The sequence below is a fragment of the Notamacropus eugenii genome, chromosome 4 (genome assembly GCF_028372415.1).
Source record: "Notamacropus eugenii isolate mMacEug1 chromosome 4, mMacEug1.pri_v2, whole genome shotgun sequence".
Taxonomy (NCBI): Eukaryota; Metazoa; Chordata; class Mammalia; order Diprotodontia; family Macropodidae; genus Notamacropus; species Notamacropus eugenii.
Window position 1 is genome coordinate 88,785,555 of NC_092875.1, and position 18,566 is coordinate 88,804,120.

Genomic DNA, 18,566 nt, shown 5'->3' on the forward strand with positions numbered 1-18,566 from the left:
CCTCCCTTCCATCCTCCCCCCAACCCTGCTTATCCCCTTCTCCCCCACTTTCCTGTATTGTAAGATAGGTTTTCATACCAAAATGAGTGTGCATTTTATTCCTTCCTTTAGTGGAATGTGATGAGAGTAAACTTCATGTTTTTCTCTCGCCTCCCTTCTTTTTCCCTCCACTAAAAAGTCTTTTGCTTGCCTCTTTTATGAGAGATATTTTGCCCCATTCCATTTCTCCCTTTCTCCTCCCAATATATTTCTCTCTCACTGCTTAATTTCATTTTTTAAAGATATGATCCCATCCTCTTCAATTCACTCTGTGCTCTGTGTGTGTGTGTGTGTGTGTGTGTGTGTGTAATCCCACCCACTACCCAGATACTGAAAAGTTTCAAGAGTTACAAATATTTTCTTTCCATGTAGGAATGTAAACAGTTCAACTTTAGTAAGTCCCTTATGACTTCTCTTTGCTGTTTACCTTTTCATGCTTCTCTTCATTCTTGTGTTTGAAAGTCAAATTTTCTTTTGAGCTCTGGTCTTTTCATCAAGAATGCTTGAAAGTCCCCAATTTCATTGAAAGACCATTTTTTCTCCTGAAGTATTATAGTCAGTTTTGCTGTGTAGGTGATTCTTGGTTTTAGTCCTAGTTCCTTTGACTTTTGGAATATGATATTCCACGCCCTTCAATCCCTTACTGTAGAAGCTGCTAGATCTTGTGTTACCCTGATTGTATTTCCACAATACTTGAATTGTTTCTTTCTAGCTGCTTGCAATATTTTCTCCTTGACCTGGGAACTCTGGAATTTGGCCACAATGTTCCTAGGAGTTTCTCTTTTTGGATCTCTTTCAGGTGGTGATTGGTGGATTCCCTGAATACTTATTTTGCCCTCTAGTTCTAGAATCTCAGGGCAGTTTTCTTTGATAATTTCATGAAAGATGATGTCTAGGCTCTTTTTTTGATCATGGCTTTCAGATAGTCCCATAATTTTTAAATTGTCTCTCCTGGATCTATTTTCCAGGTCAGTTATTTTTCCAATGAGATGTTTCACATTATCCTCCATTTTTTCATTCTTTTGGTTTTATTTTGTGATATCTTGGTTTCTCATAAAGTCATTAGCCTCCATCTGTTCCATTCTAATTTTGAAAGAACTATTTTCTTCAGTGAGCTTTTGAACCTCCTTTTCCATTTGGGTAATTCTGCTTTTGAAAGCATTCTTCTCCTCATTGGCTTTTTGAACCTCTTTTGCCAATTGAGTTAGCCTATTTTTCAAGGTGTTATTTTCTTCAGCATTTTTTTGGGTCTCCTTTAGCAAGGTGTTGACCTGCTTTTCATGCTTGTCTTTCATCTCTCTCATTTCTCTTCCCAGTTTTTCCTCCACCTCTCTTACTTGATTTTCAAAATCTTTTTTGAGCTCTTCCATGGCCTGAGCCCATGGTATATTTGTTTTGGATGTGTGGGATACAGAAGCCTTGACTTCTGTGTCTTTCCCTGATGGTAAGCATTGTTCTTCCTCATCAGAAAGGAAGGGAGGAATTATCTGTTCACCAAGAAAGTAACCTTCTATAGTCTTATTTTTTTTCCTTTTCTGGGCATTTTCCCAGCCAGCGGCTTGACTTTTGAGTTTTCTTTCCACACCCACCACACCTCGAGATCCACCCAGCCAGAACTTGGGGTCTGAGATTCAAATACTGCTTCCCAGCCTCAGGGCTTTGGGCGGGGGCAGGGCTGCTATTCAGTGTGAGATTAAGTTCAGGTGCTCAGGCGGGGGCAGGGCTGCCTCACGGGTCTTATGTGGAGACCTTTAACAATGGATCTGAGCTCCTGCCTGCTCTGGGAGCCCTGGTCCGCTACTGCCTCCACTGCTGCCTTCCAAGGGGGCCTGAGTTATGGGGACACCCTACTCCCCTCTCAATCAGCCAAAGAGACCCTCCCACCGACCCTTGTCACCTATGGGTGGAGGGTCCTGCACGGCCACTGGAGATTCTGTCCCTGAAGCCTGCTGGGATCTGCTCCTCTTGGTGCCATGCAGCCAAGGCAGGGCTGGGCTCTGCTCCTGGTCTGGTGCACGATGGACCTTTTGCGTCAGGTTTTCAGGTCTCTCAGGAACAGAAATCTCGTCTGCTCTGTTGTTCTGTGGCTTCTGCTGCTCCAGAATTTGTTGGGAGTTCTTCTTTACAGATATTTTATGGGCTGTGGGTTTGGAGCTAGCATATGTGTGTCTTTTTACTCCGCCATCTTGGCTCCTTCCCAGTTTGTACATTTTTAATACTTCCAAGGTGGTATGATGTAAGGAGAGGTGCTGTCACTATTTTCCTGGCCCGTGCTATGGTCTGTGAGTAAAATAAAACCCTTTTTTCTATCTTGGGACCATGACCAGGGTCCTTGCTCCGCTGTGGCTGTGAGCTCTAGTGTCCTAGTACTCCTCCTTGCCCTGGGACTGTGACCTGGTACAGCATCCTGGATCCTTACAATGGCAATGCAACAGAGTCCTGTACCCAGTAACAGCAAAGGGTTCCCATAATCTCCTTCTGAACAGTTGTCTGACCTCCTTACCATCTGTGAGCAGATTCAGTTGCCTCCCCATCCTGCACCCCCCCCAAGCCTGCTGCTGGCTTGCCAAGGCCATAGGCCTTGCTGGATTGTATTCTACTCTCACCCCAGAGAGACAGACCTTTCTTGTTAATCTTCTAAAGTTGTCTTGGACTGGAAAATGGTTTCATCCTGTCCTTTTGTTGATTCAGACAGTTGAGAATTTATTTTGAGGCACAATTTTTACACTGAGCTCAGGTGAGTCTCTACTTTTACTCTACCATCTTGTCTCCACAAGCCCCTCTGCCCCCCAAAGTGGGCCAGTTTTGAGGGGAAATTCATGAGCTTTGTTTTTGGATATATTGTGTTCCAGTTGATGATGGGACACCTAAGTGGAAATGTCCACTAAACATCAAATATTATTAGGGTTTGAGTGAATGGTCAGTGTTCAAGATCTTTAAGAATTATCAACACAGACGTGGTAGTTGAGGGTAAATGGCTGAGTTCATTAAGGAAACCAATATACAGAAGGAAGAAAAGAATTGAAGAGTGAACCTTTGGAAGAAACTAGAGGAAGTAGTTAGTAGGACAAAATTAAAGAAGTTAAAGGAAGAAGACAGAAAGTACTCATTGGAGTGATAGGAAGAAAATCACGAGTAGACTTTGAAGAAGTAGATGTTTAATAGTGTCCTGTATTATGTTCCAGAGGCTCAAAGGTCATGATATTTGTCAATTTAATGGTAACTCATAGTCTGAAAAAACAGTTTGGGTAGGGCCTGCTAGGGGAATGTGGGACCTATGTCCCTATCTAAGGAGTTAGAGACCTAAAAAAATTACATTATTCTCTTCCCCCCAAAATGATAATGATGATAAATAGCTCCAGACATTGAACTAAATGCTTTAAAAATTATTATCTCATTTGATCCTCACAACAACCTTGGGAGGTAGGTGCTACTATTATTCCCTGTTTTACAGAGAAGGAACATGAGGGTGACCCAATAAGTGATTTACCTAGGGTCATAAATCTAGGAAGTATCTGAGGCTGAATTTGAAAGCAGGACTTCTTTATTTCAGATCTAGCGCTCTATCCAGAGTCACCAGCCACCTCAAGATCTTTATTTATGTGAAAACAAATTAAAATGAAAGTCAAGAACACCATTGAAAGGACAAATCAATTACACAAGGGTGTCCAGAGTGGGGATAGGAAAAAGAAAGGAAAAATATTTAAAGGATATAAGAAGGAAATAGGGTCTATTACATAGTTGGAGAAGAGAGTTTGGCTTTAAGGAAAAGAGGGTATTCATCCTCCTTTCTGCGTGACTTTGGATCATAAGTTTTCTAGGTCTTGGTTTTCTCATTTGTAAAATGAAGGTGGGTTGACTAGATGGTACATGAAGTCTCTCCTAGCTCTAAATCTACGATCCCATTGTCATGAAGAAAAGGAGAAGACTGGTTAGAGGCAGAGATATTATATGAAATAAAGGGTAGACAAGCTGTAGATGAATAACCTGGAAGTGAGAGATGTAGGATTAAGTCAACATCTGCTAAGAATGAGGCTTAGAACTTGAGAAACTCAGTAACAGCTGCTCTGGGAAATGGCTACGCATTTTCTAATAAAGCATTCGTAAATGAAAGCTATGATTATTACTATTGAGGATTAAGTTAAAGCTGAACAACATAAATTTAAAATTGGTCAAATCTGTGTGTTCTGCTTTATTCTTCAGCAAAAGTCTATGCCCTAATAATTCAGAGGCAGAAGCTTTATGGGGATAACTTCGAGTTTGTGCTAGTGCTGACTGTGCTAAGCCAGGGACCTAAATACCTAAATCCTTCTTACTCAATTTAGTTAATATTAAGCTGTTGTTACATGAAAGGAACTATGTCAGATACATCCTGCTTTCAGTGATCTCATAATCTTAATTGAACAAAAAATGCATACAAATATGCATTTGTATGGGAAATAGATGGGAAAATGATATATATATATGTATATCTAGCTCTCTCTCTCTCTCTCTCTCTCTCTCTCTCTCTCTCTCTCTCTCTCTCTCTCTCTCTTTCTCTCTCTCTCTCTCTACCTATCTATCTATCGTCCAAGCAAAGTGCTCTGAGAAATTTGAGTAGGAAGAGGTCACTTTTTGTTGGGAAAATCTGGAGGTTAAAACTTTATGGATGATACAGTTACAAGATTGAACCTTGAATAAAGGGACTTGAGGCAATAGAAATGTGTGTGGGTATGGAAGTCTATCCCAGGCAGGGAGGATGGCATGAAAAAAAGACACTGAAACTGGAAATGGAAAGAGGAGAATAAGAAACGGAGAGTAATCTAGTTTGGTTGGAATATATAGTACAGTAAAGAGAGAAGTATGAGATAAGTTTGCACATAGCAGGAGCTTAATATTTAATGAAATGAATTGAAAAACTAGGTTGAAGATAGATTGTAGAGTGTCTTGAATGCCTGGATAGGGAATCTATATTTTATTTCATATGCCACTAAGGTATTAAAATTTTAAAACATATGCATTATTTATAAACAATGACAAAACCGGATAATCATGCTTTTACAACAATTTATGCTTAATACATTTATATGTATAATATCCACAATAGCTTCTTAGTTATGATCTTTATGTTTTCTTCTGTTTTATTTCATTCATCTCTGTAATTAAGTATACATTTCACCTTTAATATTAAGGTTTCAGTTGAGGTTTAATTTTCTAGTTCTGTTTTCATTCATTATTTCATATAGTTTCAAATTTTTTTATATTCCTTATATATACAATTTGTAATGACTTTATAGTACTACATTTCATTGATATACCATAGTTTGCTCATTCATTCATCAACTATTAGATGTTTAGGTTGTTTCCAGTTCTTTACAATTAAAAATAATACTGATTTATGTATATATGGACATGTACTTCTTTTTTGTTTATGCTGATACTTGTGATAATATTATTAATGAAATGATCTTTGAGTCAAATTGTATGGATTTTTGTGATTACAATTATAACTATCAGATTCTCTTGAAAAGGACTCTACTACCAAATTGCATTTCCACCAGGAATGTATGAATGTAGCTATTTCTCCATAACACCATTAGAGTTTTGTCACTTAGTTATTTTTTGGTCAGGTTCAGAGGTAATCATCTTAAATTTTTACATATGGATTTTTCTGAATATCCATAAGGTTGAACTTATTTTCCCCCAAATATTGTTACAGATGTATAATACATACACACATACACACACACACACACACACACACATACACACAGATATATACCTTTGTAAATGGTCTGTTTTTATCAAAAGAACATTTTTCCAGTAGTTGACTATGTATTGACCTTTTTGCTGAAGATGTTTAAGTAGAGAAGAAACATGATAGTAGGATTTAGAGCTAGAAAGGGTGTTGGAGATCCTGTAATTCAACCGAATCATTTTAAAAAATGTGAAACTGGCCCCTGCCCACAACCATTTGCTTGAAGGCCTTGATTACCATTTTCCTTAAGCCTATAGAAACAGTCTGTCGCTGTTATTTATGTATTGAATTTCACTGGGGGCAATATCTGAGTTGCCCATCAGCTGGTGCTCAACTTCAGCCACCTGGTGTTAGAAACACACTTGACAAAAAGGTATCAAGGAAAATTTATTACAGCAGAGTTCAGAGGAATTGAATGCCTCTGGCTAAAAGTGGGCTCAAACCAACCCTCCTTCCCTCCCCCCCTCCCCCTTAGGAAGGAAAAGCACTGAATACAGAAGCAAGATGAGCTATATACCGTTCGTTCAAGACATAGCTTTCCACCAGAAGACAGATTGGTTCATTCTCCATTAAGTCACCATCTTTTCTACATGCCCATTACATAACCAGGTAACCCTTGGTGCGATCCCCCCTCCCAAACACATTTTAACATAGGACCCATGATCAGAAAATGGAGGGATAATTTTATGCGGGGTGTGTCTGCTTATATGTATGAGGTTCATTAAGCAAGCACAGTGAAAAACTTTCTTCAGGTTATTCTAGGTCATTTTCCCTAACTAGTTTAAGCTAGCTTTGGATTTGGTTCCCTTTATCAAAAATTTTGTGACTTTCTGAAGGCCACTGTCTGTCTCCTGATTGGTTGAGTCTGCTAGCTTTCTTATTACCTGACTTATTCTCAGTGACTTCATCAACTAGTAACTCTGTGAAAACTTCACTTTTGGCTGTCTCTCACACCAGGCCAGGACTTAGAAATTACTCTTTTTCTTTCTTGCCTTCCTCCCTCCCTCATAAATGCTTCCTTTCATAAATTTTACTGGGAGCTTTCATTTCTTTTAAATGTAAAAATGTATTTATTCACAACTTTTGAGAAGTTGATTCCATTCCTGCAAAAAAGTTCATAATATGGACAAAATGCCAAGAAAAATTAGACAGTAGCTTATGCCCAAATAAAAATATACACCTGATGTACACAAACTTTAAAAAGTAATATTACAGCAATAACATTTAAAATATTTTTAAATGACCTAGCTACAAACTTAAATTATGGCAAAATAATAATCACATGTTTAATGAAATATATTTACATAGACAGTATCTTAGTTCTGCAAGTTAAAAAAGGAGATGAATTTACAGATACCCGTGCTTATCATACAAGTGAAAAATATTTGAATGGCCATGTGATTTTTAAAAATACAGCAAGAACTTACATGACTATTTGCATCTTATTTTCCTATGGTATTAAGGATGTACATTACTATTGCTATAAGAAAAAAAAAACTTACTAAGGAAACTAGACAGTAATTTAGCTACTGAAATTACACTAGATTCCCTGCAAAACCAAGAAATGCAGTCCAATTTGGGGGCATTTTGCTCTTTTAACCTTTAGTTCATATTTAACAAAGTAGGGAAAAGAAAGGCTAACATGTGGGGTGTCCCAAAGACCTTGGTGGTGCTTTAAAGCTATTAGGGCACCCCTAAGCCCTGCAGAATCCTAGCAGCAGTTATAAAACACAACTCACCTAGTTTTACTTCTCAGAGCACCTTCCTTTATCATACATAAAACAAGGAAAAAGAAAACAAAATAAAATCTGTCATTTCATACAGGAAAAAATTCTTCAAAATACCATATAACATCTTTTTAGGATCTCCCACATTATTCATTCACAGAGAATTTAGTCCTTTGTGCAAGTTTTTTATCTTAATATTAGTCCAAATTCATCCAATGTAGACTTAAAAAAATAAACTACCTAGAAATTGAAAATACAATCTAAAGTAACTAGCAGGATGTGGAACACTTAAGCTCTATATCCTCAATTTTGTGTCTTATCATTAGCAGATAAAAAATATACAATTCCACCTCTTTCAGGCCTCATACCAATCCTGTTAGCAATAATACCATGAACATATCACTTCGACAGAAATGAGTATTAGGGTTCTGTTAGGCTTATTGAACTCATTGTGCTAGTACAGAATGATTACATTCAAACAAGTTATAAAAATAGAGTTCAAAAACTTTCAGGAAATAGAGCATTTTCTGAAGCTGCTAATTACTTCTTATAGCTGCTGAGAAAAACAAATAAAAATGCTTTATCATTTTCATGTTCTGATACTGAAATAAGAAGTTTTTAAAAAACAATATTAAAGAAAATGAAAGTACAAGTTATTTAAAGGGAAACCAATTAAATCTACAGATACCAAATTGGAACGCATAAATTGGAGCACATAGTTTTTAATAATCATACAATCTACGAGTTGAAAGGGACCTCAGAGGCCATCTGCTCCAAATGGCACCTCAACAAGAACCTTCTTTACAGCATATTCAGAAGCATGACAGAACCATGATGAAACTTCACTGAATTCTGAATTTAGATAGATTCTTACTCCTGGCTATTGAACTTGTGATACATAATTTCTTTCTTCCTTACAAAAAGGCTCAGAACGTTTATACATTCTATCCGCTTTTCAGCGTTTGGTCATGACTGTCCTACGGGCCGGATGATCTCACCCTATCCGTCTTGCAGATCTGCTTCAGGTTTTTTAACTCAGAGGCGGACAGCTCTAACACAGGTTCACAAGCCCAGCATATTCTGGATCGCCACTGTTGGAATCGTCAGAGGCGGAGGCAGGATGACTTCCAGTCTTCTAGCCGCGGTATTTCAATGCATCCGTAGAACATCCTCTCCCGTTCTGGGTCGTTCTCTCCACGGGCCATTCTATCCACTCCTTCCTCTTCCCACTAGATCTAGGGCTGCGCTGTCATCATTTCCCCTCGCTGACTTGGCTTGGGTCATGAAGTCGCTGCTACTTTCCGTGTTCGGTGTCAAAGCTGCAGCCTCTGATCAAAGTCTCCTACGTGGAAAACCTTCCTCTTGTGACTGTACTTCTCAGGCAGGATTCCAAGTCTTCTGTCCCTAACGGATATTCTCCGATCCTCTGCCGCCTTGCTGCCCTGGCTGCCTCACGCAGCGCCGCGCAGAAAGCTGCTGCTTCTAGAAGTCTAGTCTGGTAAGGCTAGCTGGGTCTGAATTTTCACATCAAACAGGATCCCAACGCCTCTCTCTCAAGTCAGCTATTTCTTCCTCCCAAAGGGGCCTAGGACTACTTCCTGGGCTTTCCCCTTCATCACTTTCCACTAGATTTCAAACTCTATAATGAAATGCTCGCCTGCTGGGCACGTCCTAAAATACTCTGAGCCTCCGCCGCCGCTTCCCTGCGGAGGAGCCCGAAGCACTGGCCCCACCAGCAGCTCCCCGGGGCGTGCCGCTCTTCTAGCCCCGGACCTCAAGGACGGCCCGGGTCCTAGGCGCGCGGCAGGGGCGGGGGGAGCCGCGGGAGAGAGAGAGAGAGAACCACGGCCAGATTCAGAGTCTGGACGTAGGGGAACTTTCATTTTTCCATTACCTACATTTCCCACTATATCCCTTTCTCTTTTCTTTCTCAGTGGAGAAACAGAGGAAGACAAAACTAAACAGCACATCATTTGGCATCACCTGCACTGCATCATACCTGTCCCCCACCCCTTCTGTAAAGGAGGAAGGGAGGTGCTTTGTCATTTCTCTTTTTTGGATTCCAGTTTGGTTTATCATTATTTTAGAGCATACACTTTCAGTTTGTTGTTGTTTCTTTTATATTGTTGTAATTGACAGGGCTTTGTGGGTTCTTGCATTCTTCACGCTTCTATATATTCATCATTTTTCCCAGCACAGTAGTATTTCATTACATTCCTGCACGACAGCCTGTTTAGTTATTTCCCAAACAATAGACAAGGCAGCCCTTTTCTAAGAGGCTACAGTATCCTTGATGGTCATCCTAAAATGCTCAGTTTGCACACCCTTAGGCAACAACACCTAGGTTCCCTTAGTGCTATGCTCATGAGACACTGGTGGTATTAAATCACTTCAATTTATCCCTTGCTGGCTGTCCTTGAATTTAATTGGATGAAATATTGTACAAAATTTGAAATTGTGAAAACTGCTATTTCTTCTTAGTCAAATCATAGTTGATTCCATTTTCTCATATAACTTTTTAATGTATATTTGGATTCTAAACACTCAGCATGCTGTAATCACATAGATGATTGTACTTGGAATATAGTGAAAAAGAAACTTATGTGTAGACACATTTGCCACCAGCCATCTTCCCAATTCTCTCCCAGATCTTCAAAAGTGAGGATGTATACACCTAGAACTCTTGGAAAGGAATAAAAAAGAGTACACACTGTCTTAGACTCATGGCCTCAGAAGGGAAAATAGGAAAGGGGGTGAGGGGCTTCTCCTCTGGTTTAAAAACTAAATGAACTCATTAATTAAAAGGGAAATTAGCTTCCTTAGAATTAACTAGCTGAACTGGAGTCTCAATAACTGGAATCTCAGCAATTTTCATTTTTACTTCTCCCGATTTCCCTCTGGTTGCCATCTCTGCTTTCAACTTACAAGCCCTTCTCATAGATCTTGTCTTCTGACTGGTACTGGTTGTTATGTCTGTGTCTCTGTAGATCAAAAAGGTCCCTCCCCCATTCTTGAACTCAAAATTGCATGATCAGAAGAATAGCATCCCTTTATCCTATCTCATGGCTTTCTTGTCCAACGCACACTAAGGCAACATGGTTTCCATTATCCTCTCTGTCCTGGGGAATGTTGGGGCAATCTTGTGCCTGGTGGTATATATCACAAATTAGACTCTGTCTCCCTCTGTGGAAGATCCCTTCCTGGTAACTCCACTGTGATAAAACAGAGGATGTAGAAGCAATGGCCACATAAATGAAGAAATTGAGTGCATTAGGAAGATAACTTGGCAATGTGGAAGATGGATTGGCAAGGGGATGGAATGGAGACAGGAAGACCAGCTACAAAGACATCAGGTGAGATGAGAGCCTACATCAGAATGGCTGCAGTGGGAGTCAAGAGAAAAGGAGAGACCTTAAAGAGGCAGAATTACCAGGATTAAGCAATTTATTGGATGTGTGGTGTGTATTAGTTGTCAACAGAATTTTGAATGCAGTCCAGACAGGGCTAGTCTCTAACCTGGGAATGGCTGGAGCCAGCGAGAGGCAGGTGTGTCAGGACACAAAGCAGCAGTCTAATTTATTTCATAGTGAGGAAAATTACTTGCAAGCAAGGGCTTAACACTTTGGGGTACAGGCAATGATTATGTATACATAAGTGAGCTGGACTATGTCATAATCATTCTTAGGTCTTGAATAGCAGTTTCCCATGGGAGGCTCCTGGGTCCTGTGGGAGCAGTCTCCAAGCTGATTGTCTCATAGCAAGGTACAGTACCTGGTTTGGTTCACGTAGAGATTGTGAACAAGTCAAGCAAAGTGATGGATGGCTCTCAGGTCCCTGGGAAAGAGTGGACAGTGAACACCTGAAGCAATGCACTTTGCCAGAGGGTGAGATCATTCGGAGCACAAAGGACTGTTGTAAGGCCAAGCTCAGGGTACAGCCTGCTTGCTGGACCTTAGCTTCGGGAAACAGAGTGCCTCCAAAGTATTTTGACATAGGGAAAGAAAAGTCAGATGACTAGAAGCTAGGTGACAGGGAGGATATTATAAGCAGAGAAGTCAAGGAGGGGGCAAGTTTTAGAGGAAAATGATGAGTTATTTTGAGCAACTGGGTTTGAGCAACTGCCAGTATCACACATAAGTAGAGTTATTTAGAAAAAGTTGGAAATTACAGAATCTGAATTTGAAGCCAATTCATATATTATCCAAAATTTCTTCCACAACATACCTGACAAGTTGTCTACTAGCTTTGCTTGAAAACCTAAAGTGAAAGGGTATCTACTACCTAATTCCATTTTTAAATGACTTTGTTATGAAATTTTTTCTTCTTCCATTAATGTTGTATTTGTCTTGTTGCAACTTCTGTTCATTGTTTCTAGCTCTGCCCTCTAGGGTCAAGCAAGGCAGGTCAAATCTCCATTCCATATGACAGTTCTTCAAATACTTGCAGACAGTTATTAAATCTTCTTTTCTCCAGGCTTAATATCCCTAAGTTCCTACAGGTGATTGTCATGTAACCAGGCTTTTCTAAGACCTTTAGGAAACGGTCATAAAGAAAAAAAAAGGAGGAAGCATGGAGCACATGCAGTACAGCCCAGGAAACACAGAGCACAGCCTGACGTGGCAGGGACAGGACTCTGAATAGACTTCAGGGAGCCACCAGCAGTAACCAGTTCCCAGACTGCTCAACCCACAAACAGTTCAAAGTTCAGTGGGAGGGCCCCTTCACCCAGGAGAGGGGAGCTCAGTCTGAACTCCCAGCAGTGGCAGCCTCCATTTTTGAAGCCCTCTGTCTAGATCTCCTAGTGGAATTGAGCAGCTGATCTGAATCTCAGCCCTGAGGGCAGCCCTGGGAGACCTTCCCCTAAAGCCCCTGGGGGAATTGAGCCACTGAGCTGAATCACAGCCCTGAGCTGAGCCCTGACAAAGAACTCAAAAGTCAAGTAACTGGCTGGGAAAATGCCCCGAAAAGGGAAAAAGAATAAGACAATAGAAGATTACTTTCTTGGTGAGCAGGTATTTCCTTCCATCCTTTCAGATGAGGAGGAACAATTTAGGTCTTCAGAGGAAGACCTAAAAGTTAAGGCTTCTGCAGGCAAAACCTCCAAATTAAATATGCAGTAGGCTCAGGCCATGGAAGAGCTCAAAAAGGATTTTGAAAAATCAAGTAAGAGAGGTGAAGGAAAAATTGGGAAGAGAAATGAGAGAGATGCAAGAAAATCATGAAAAGTCAGTCAACAGCTTGCTAAAGCAGACCCAAAAAAGTGATGAAGAAAATAATACCTTTAAAAATAGGCTAAGTCAACTGGCAAAAGAGGTCCAAAAAACCAATAAGGAGAAGAATGATTTAAGAAGCAGAATGAGCCAAATGGAAAAGGAGGTTCAAAAGTTCACTTTAGAAAATAGTTCTTTAAAACCAAAAGAATGAAAAAATAGAAGATAATATGAAATATCTCACTGGAAAAACAACTGACCTGGAAAACAGATCCAAGAGAGACATTTTAAAAATTATGGGACTATCTGAAAGCCATGATAAAAAAAAGAGCCTAGACATCATCTTTCATGAAATTGTCAAGGAAAATTGCCCAGATATTGTAGAACCAGAGGACAAAATAAATATTGAAAGAATCCACAGATCACTTCCTGAAAGAGATCCAAAAAGAGAAACTTCTAGGAATAATGTAGCCAAATTCCAGTGTTCCCAGGTCAAGGAGAAACTATTGCAAGCAGTTAGAAAGCAACAATTTGAGGATTGTGGAAATAAAATCAGGATAACACAGGATCTGGCAGCTTCTACATTAAGGGATCGAAGGGCTTGGAATATGATATTCCAGAGGTCAAAGGAGCAAGGATTAAAATCAAGAATCACCTACCCAGCAAAATTGAGTAGGGGGAAAAAATGGTCATTCAATGATATAGAGGACTTTCAAGTAGTCCTGATGAAAAGACCAGACCTGAAAAGAAAATCTGACTTTCAAACATAAGAATCAAGAGAAGCATGAAAAGGTAAACAGGAAAGAAAAATCATAAAGGACTTTCTACAGTTGAACTGTTTACATTCCTAAATGGAAAGACAATATCTGTAACTCTTGAGACTTTTCTCAGTATTTGGGTAGTTGGAGGGATTATACACACACACACACACACACCCACACACACACACATGTATGTATGTATATATAGATCTATCTATCTATCTATCTATATAGACAGAGAGCACAGGGTGAGCTGATTAAGAAGGGATGGTATCTAAAAAAATAAAATTAAGGGGTGAGAGAGGAATATATTGGGAGGAGAAAGGGAGAAATGGAATGGGGCAAATTATCTCTCATAAAAGAGGCAAGAATAAGCTTATTCAAGAGAGGAAGAGGGAGGAGGTGAGAGGGGAAAATTGAAGCTTACTCTCTTCACATTTGGCTTTCGGAGGGAATAACATGCTCACTCAATTTGGTATGAAAATCTATATCATATTATAGGAAAGTAGGGGAGAAGGGGAGAAGTGGGCTGAGGGGGATGGTATAAGGGAGGGCAAATGAGAGAAGGGAGTAATTAGAAGGAAACACTTATGGGGAGGGACAAGGTCAAAAGAGAGAATAGAATAAATGGGGGGCAGGATAGGATGGAGGAAAATATAGTTAGTCTTATACAACATGACTATTATGGAAGTCTTTTGCAAAACTACACATATATAGTCTATATTGAATTGCTTACCTTCTCAGTGGAGATGGGTGGGGAGGGAGGAAGGGAGAGAAGTTGGAGTTCAAAGTATTAGGAACGAATACTGAGAAATGTTTTTGCATACAACTGGGAAATAAGAAATATAGGTAATGGGGTAAAGAAATCTATCTTTCCCTACAAGAAAAGAGAGAAGATGGGTATAAGGGAAGGTTGAGGTGTTATAGAAGGGAGGGCATACTGAGGGAAGGGGTAATCAGATTGCAAGACGTTATGGGGTGCAGGAGGGGAGAGATGGGGAGAAAATTTGGAACTCAAAATTTTGTGGAAATGAATGTTGAAAACTAAAAATTAATAAATAAACATTTAAAATTTTAAAAAAAGAAAAAAAAGTCAAATCTTATGAATGGGGATCGTGAATGAGGAGATAGGAATCCAAATATGGGAAGTGTTTTAGAAGAGCACAGATGATAGGGATTTCCTGTTTTCATGATTTGGCAGACATAGTCCAAATCATATCTCTAGAGCTCAGCTTCTAGCTTATACTGAGGTGGGGAGGGGAAAAGAGGGTTAATTATTCTAAGATAGTTGAGTGCCATCTGGTGTTCAAACTGTGTCCCCTCAGCTGGGTTAACTCAAATATACACATGAAAGCATGCTATCATTATAGCAGAAAGCCAGGGAATAAGCAGTACTACTGAGTGTACTTTGAGCGCCCACCACCCAAATTACTTGTCACATTAAAGGCAAAAAGTCCTTCACCATCCTGGCCACTCTCTACTGGACAACCTTTAGCTTATGCATATTCTTTTAAAAATGTGATCCACTGAACTGAACATAGTACTACAGATATGGTCTCCAGGAAGCACAGCAAGTACTATCACCTACCTCTCTAATCCTTGACACTAGAACACTTAATGCAGTCTACAGCTGCCCTAATACATTGCTGATTCACAATAACCTTGAAATTCATTAAAACTACAGATTTTCTTCCCTTCTTAAAATATATTTTTCTAATACATGTAAAAACAATTTTTAACATTTGTCTTTAAAAATCTGAATCTCAAATTCTTTCCCTCTTTCCTCCCCTTCCCTGAGACAGCAAGCATTTTGATATAGGTTATACATGTGTAGTCATTTGAAACATATTTCTATTTAGTCATGTGAAAGAAAACCCAGACTACTCCCCAAAACACCATGACAACTGTTGACCTGGCAACTTGGTTAGAGAAAAGGCAACAGGCTAAATGCATACATTTTATGATTTAATTAATTAATTAATCAATTCCCTATTAAAGAAAATGGTAACATAATGCATTATGGAGCCAGAAGGATGTTCTGGCTACCCAGTACAGAAATCTTCTGGCTTATATACATTTTGCTATGAGAAAGGAGTTCTCTTAGATAAACACACTGAAAACAAAGTAGCATCAGTTGGGTTTTATGATCCCAAGCTATGGGCATCTTCTTTCCGTAGCATGCCTTTGTGATTTAAGATAAGGAAAAAGTCCCATCACCCAGATGACAGATATCCTGTCTTAAACAGGACTTTGAAGTTGTTTATCTTAACAGAGTTGACAAAGCTGAAGTTACAACTCCAGGTATCTGTGTTTTTCTCTTATCACTAGGATGCTAGAAGGGTCTGATAAGGAAGTCCCATTTGCTTGACATCAAAAGGCATCCTCTAAGTTAAACAAAGGGGACTATTAGGTTCAGGCTCTTCTTAATTCAAACTTTGGCCCTTATTAAAGTCTAAAATTTATATTAAATATTAACACAACCAACACTGTGATGGCAATCAAAACAGGATCTTTTGCCGTTTTTGTTTTAGTATAATCAAGTGTCTCTGATTGAATCTTGCCTTTATCAATCAAGAGTTTTTCCAAGGAATAAAGCACAGAAACAAGAGTTTCTTTAACTAGAAACAGGGTATGTATTTGTATTGTTAATTATTTTAAGGTGATTAAAGATCTTTCCCACTCATTGATGGGCCTGCTTGATTAGAGGAAATGTTTTTTAGGAGAGTCCCAAGTACCTTTTGTTTCTTCTATTGAGGCACTGGGTCAAAGGGCTATGATGCCCTCTGGTTCTAAAAAAGGTATAAATACTCTGATTGGAGCTTTTACTTTGGGGCTTAGTTTTTGGTAAGAAGGTTTGAGTGCCAGATGAAGACTCTGGGAAGTCGCTAAAGAGCTCCCCAGCTTTGAGAACCCAGATGTGCTTCCCTCTCTGGTAAAGATGATCAGACAGCTATACCTGTCTGTTGAATTATGGTCAGGCAGAGGAAGCCATGTCTGTTGATTACTTTGGGGCTTACTGACTGGAAGTGTCTGTTTGGCTTGATGAGGTCTTTGGGAAGCCACTAAGGAGGCACCCTCCCCATCCCCCGACCCTGGCTTTGAGAACCCAGATGTCATGCTTCCCTCTCTGGTAACTATGGTCAGATAGTTGGGGTCCAATAGTCTGTTGAATTCAGGCAGAGGAAGCCATGTCTGTTGATCTTTTGATTTCTCTGTATTTCCTTTGACTCCCTGAATTAACTGAATAACGTATGTACTTGGTTAAAGAAATGATACATGTGCTTGATTAAAGTGATTGTTAACCCCTTGAAAGTTGCTTTCCTTTTATGAATGCAGATCTAAGAACCTGTGATAGCAGGCCCCGCTGTGCATGTTGGGGGTGCTTACTGCTACAAACACACACACACACACACACACACACACACACACACACACACACACAAGATATTTCCATTTAGACTCCATCAATTCTTTTTCTGGAGGTGGATAGCATTTTTCATCATGAGTTCTTTGGAACTCTGTTGGACCTTTGTACTCCTGAGAATAGCTAAGTCTTTCACAGTTGATTATTGTACAATATTGCTATTACTGTGTACAATGTTCTCCTGGTTCTGCTCACTTCATTCTGCATCAGTTCATCATGTAAATCTTTTCAGGTTTTTCTGAAGGCATCCTGCTCATCATTTCTTATCACAATTATATGCTACAACTTATTCAGTCATTCCCCAATTGATGGGCATCCCCTCAATTTCTTTGCTACCACAAAAAAGAGCAAGTACCAGATTTTTTTTTTAAAGGAACTCTTTCTCCTCTATCTCCTACTTGTGAAGTTGATTTTTGGAACCCAAGGGATAATTCATGTCTGTATTATCTACTTCACAGGGTTGTTGTGAGGCTTAAATGAGATATCAGTGTCAGTTATTATAATGTTTTATTAGGCAGATAATTCTTGCTTCATAATTCATGCTATTTAATTTTGTAAATATTATATTCCAAACTTCATTTTCCTTCATTACTTTCCTTAAAAAGTTCATTATGATACTAATGATTATTTCTTGGCAAGTGACTTTTAATGTTTTTTGGAGGCTTGTATTTTTTTTTTAAATTTTGAACTTACTAAACATGAAATGAAATTTACATTTCCATATATGTAGTGCAACAAAAAAGATCGTACATGAAAATGTGAATTTGTTATATGTATCTGTCATGTTTATCTGTTATGTACACCTTGCTTTTCTTTTAAAATGTCTAATAGACATTATCCACCTTCAGAGAAACAGAGAACAAACAAGTATAGTATGGTCTTACATAAATGCATATTAATGTATATGTCTATATATGAATATGATTATAGATATCTAAGTACATGTATGTGTATGTAAGTATAGGTATGTATATATGGTATGTGTGTGTATGTGTGTGTGTGTGCATGTGTGTATATATATTGTAGCCTAGGAGGGAGAAAGGGAGAAAAAAGAACAAAGTAAAAAGTGCACAGTAGAGAACAAAAGAAAACTTACAAGGAAGAAAAAAAGGACATCTCAGCACACAATGTGGGGTATTTTTTATATAGGCTTTTTTCAAATGGAAATTTACTGTTGTATATTTTGAATCCTCTCTTACCATCTACTGTGCACATGGCAATGCTTTTTCTTCTTATCTTGTATTTAACTTTATAACATGTTTCTTTTTCTTTTCTTATTATGTATTTAAGTTTAAAATAAATTAATAAAAAAGTATAATAAATTCAATATGTAACTTTCATTGTAAAGTGCTTAGCATAGCGTCTGGCACACAGTAGTTGCTATATAAATGCTTCATCTTTCCCACTCCCCCAAAAAAGAAAAAAAAGGAAGCCATCTGGCTTGTCTGTGATGCATTCTGGCTCTCCTCTTTTGTGGATTAGAAAAATACTTGATAACCCTATTCTTGTTTTGTTTTGGCTACCATAGTCCTAGTTCCTTTCCTCCCCACAAATTAGGGGCAAGGGGAATAAAGAAATACGAATAACAGCTAGCATTTTTATAGCATTTAAGATTTGCAAAACACTTTACAGATGTCTTCTTAACAACCCTGCAAGGCTGGTGCTATT

At 38.9% G+C, this 18,566-nt stretch overlaps 1 pseudogene; it reads right to left on the reverse strand.

Annotated features, from left to right (window-relative positions):
• Nucleotides 1-7,810: 7,810 nt before the first annotated feature.
• LOC140502275 (AP-1 complex-associated regulatory protein pseudogene) lies at nt 7,811-9,386 on the reverse strand (annotated as a pseudogene).
• Between the last annotated feature and the right edge of the window lie 9,180 nt (nt 9,387-18,566).